The sequence below is a fragment of the Fragaria vesca genome, linkage group LG1, assembly GCF_000184155.1.
Source record: "Fragaria vesca subsp. vesca linkage group LG1, FraVesHawaii_1.0, whole genome shotgun sequence".
Classification (NCBI taxonomy): Eukaryota; Viridiplantae; Streptophyta; class Magnoliopsida; order Rosales; family Rosaceae; genus Fragaria; species Fragaria vesca.
The window spans coordinates 17,811,928-17,815,434 of record NC_020491.1 but is presented as its reverse complement, the minus strand read 5'-3'; the positions used below and the strand labels follow the sequence as shown (position 1 = coordinate 17,815,434).

Here is a 3,507-nt window from a genome sequence, read left to right as displayed (position 1 = left end):
GACAAAGAACGCCACCACTCCACTATGGGTACAAGTTAAGATTCCATGATCTATTCGGACAACAACCATGGATTCAATTTCTAGATTTACTTGAACAACAAAGTTCGTAAGCTGTATCATGAGTGGACCAATTTAAGTATTCGGTCAGATTACAATAGCTTTACTACGTACACAACAAAAGCAGTTATAAAAGATGAGCTAGTCGATTACACCCGGTGCATTTAAGAATTTTTAGTATTCTATGCACGGCGTGTAAATATACGACACTAAGCATATGGATGACTAAAACTTATGATTTTATTGGACATGTATGGGGATCTCAATATATAAATAGTTACGGTTGCACATTTTATTTACACGTCTTACATAGAAGAATTTCCGCTATTTATCCCGACTTAATTACGGTATATTGGAGTTTCAACATAATGAGGAATCACTATTTAGGATATCATTTACGGTAACTTGCTCTCAAATCCGAATCATTAAATCATTTCGTATTTAATTCAAAATACATTCCAAAAAGGAGGAAAACATGTGAATTGTGCTTCGTACTTATTGAGACATCTACGGGATAATATCCCAATTAGTTAGGCTTGGTAATCTTGTTGTTATTGTAACAGATATCCTAGTTTATTCCATTCCTTATTTGTAGCTAGAATCAGAATCATCGAGTCAGTATAACTCCTAGGCTGTATAAATGTTCTTCATCGAACACAGATCAATACAATTCAGTTTTCTACACCAATATCAATCTTTATTATGGTATCAGAGCCTTCGTGCTCTTGAGGACCTACCAAACACGAAAAACCTAAACACAAAACCTAAACCTACAACCCTGTCGAAACAATGGCAGTAGGAGAAGACCAGAAACCAACAACCTCAGACAAGGCCCCGGCATGGGAGAATTCCAATCATCCCTTGCACATTCACCATTCAGATCAACCTAGAGCAATCTTGGTTCCACAACTTCTGGCCGAAGACAACTTCAATTCATGGATAGACAGCATGAACGCGGCCTTTCAGATCAAAAACAAAATAGGGCTCGTCGATGGAACCCTACCTAAACCCAAGAAGAACCCGGACGAGCAGAATCAATGGAATCGATGCGATATCTTAGCCAAAACATGGCTGAAAGCATCGATGTCCAAAGAAATTGGCAAAAGCTTTTCACACTGCAAAGATTCGAGGACAATTTGGCTTGAGTTGCATGAAAGGTTTGGACAAACAAATACTGTTCAACTCTTTCATATTGAGAATTCGATTCATGATTGTACGCAGGGATCTCAATCTGTCACATCCTTCTTCACTTAGCTCAAGAGCCTTTGGGATGAGAAGGAAGCTCTCTACAACATCCCTGTTTGTGTCTGTCAGGCAGGAGAAGAATTGAAAACGTATGTTGAGACTCAAAAGATCATGAAGTTCTTGATGGGCTTGACCGATGAATTTGCTACTACTCGAAGCAACATTATTGTCATGGATCCACTGCCATCATTGAATAAAGTTTATTCAATTTGCCTCAGACATGAAAAACAAGCGGCGGTTGCAGCAAACAAATCCATTATGCAGCCTTCCGAGTCCATCGCATTCCAAGTGCAGCAGCAGCGTGGCAGCCAGGAGCCCCTTGCCGAGCCTCTTGCAACACGCGGGTCCGGGTCCTCTCTTGAGCCCTTTGCGGGCTATGCACGCAAGTCAGGGCGCAACGACGGCAAGCAACAATGCTGTAACAAATGTGACAAAACAAACCACTCTACCGAAAATTGCAAAGCTCACCTACGTTGCACAACTTGCAACTGGAAAGGGCACATCGCAGAGACCTGCCGACAACATTTGCTCTGCTCCTATTGCGGTCTCAAGGGACATGTCTATGAAGATTGTAGAAAGAGAAAAGCAGCACAATCCGGAGAAGGAACCAGCCGAGTTAATCATATCTTGGCAGCTTGTGAAGGGTCTACCTCCTTCCCTTTTTCACAAGCAAAATGTGCTCGTTTGAGAGAACTTTTGGACAACAGTCAAGCTCCAATTCAAGCTGGTAAAATTCGTGACTATGAGGAACTCTCTGGTAAGGTTGCTTCCCTAGCAAATAATTGTTGTCATACACCAACATGGCTTATAGATAGTGGTGCCAGTGATCATATTGTGTGCAATGATGAGTTTCTTACTTCCAAAAGACTTGCCATGAATTATACTGTGAGACTCCCATCTGGTTCATCTGCTCAAGTTACACACATTGGGACAGTAATATTTGCATCTCAATTAAAGCTTGAGAATGTGCTATGTGTTCCTTCCTTTTATCTGAACCTAATATCTGTTAGCAAACTGGCTCGAGATTCATTCTATGTAACCATATTTCTGAGACAAGTTTGTATTATTGTAATACCCGTACCTAAAAGGTTATTGTTTGGGGTTATGAATTTTCGTGGATTTTCTTTATTCGCGCTCAGAGATTTAAATAGTGATTGCTTGAGTTTGTTTTCGAGTTTTTTCTGAAAACGGTAAATAGTGGATTTAAAACTCCAAAGTCGTTGTACACGTTTATACGAGCTCACCGGTATGCCCGGATTATTTTCCGGAGCGACGAGCTATGTTCTTTGAATTTATGAAGTTTACAGTAAATTTTCAATTATTATTTCTTGTAACCATTTTACCGTAAAAGACCCAAAAAGTTGACTTTTCGTTAAGTCGATAATTTGGGAAAACTTCCTTCATGGAAGTTGTAGAAGACGTTAATACGAGTTCGTGGACACGTGACACGCTCAAATCGGAATTCGTATGAGAAAGTTATGGTTTAAAAACGGAAAGTTACTGTTTCGGTAAAGGGTATAAAAAGAGAAACTTACCAGAGGTGGAGAGTAGAAAGTCAGAAACTTACCTCACCTCTCTCTCTCCTCCCGCGCGATTCTCTTTCTCCCGCCACCGTACTCCGCCTCGTGAGCCGCCGTCAGGCCGAATTGGGCGGCGATCCAGGTATCAGCAGGAAGCTAAGGAGGAGACCTATCGATCTAGAGTGGTGGCAGCGTCTCTCTTGCCGCCGTCGCCGCCGTTTAGGAGAAATCACGGCGAGAAGGTGCGATTGTGTTCGTCGTTGTTTTAACCGGATTTCTCCCTCCTCAGGCCACCAATTGGTGAGTTCTTTATATGATTAGGTTGGGTTTGATTAGTACAATATTCTCCTAGAAATTGGTAGCTCAATTCGTTGTGTGTGAGGAGAATCGACGAATTGAATGTTTTTAGGGTTTGAAATTGAGAATTTTTATATTTTGATTTGATTGACTTGTTTAGGCTTAGAATTGGTCTTCGACTTATTCTAGAAAGTTATTCGAAATGTTGAGAGGAAGGTTCTGTCAAATTTTGGTGACGATTGGAGGTGGACGGAGTTTGGCCGCTGGCCGGCCGCCGCCGTCGGCGGAGCTGGCGGCGGTGCTACCACTTTTTAGGAAGTTTTTCATGCTTATTAAATTGCTAAAAATGAGAGAAACCCATTGGTGAAAAGTTAGCTAATTTTTTTGG

At 41.3% G+C, this 3,507-nt stretch overlaps 1 pseudogene; it reads left to right on the top strand.

Annotated features, from left to right (window-relative positions):
• The first annotated feature begins 846 nt into the window (after positions 1 to 846).
• The window catches only part of LOC101309778, a 6,843-nt pseudogene continuing 4,182 nt past the window's right edge, over positions 847 to 3,507 (top strand).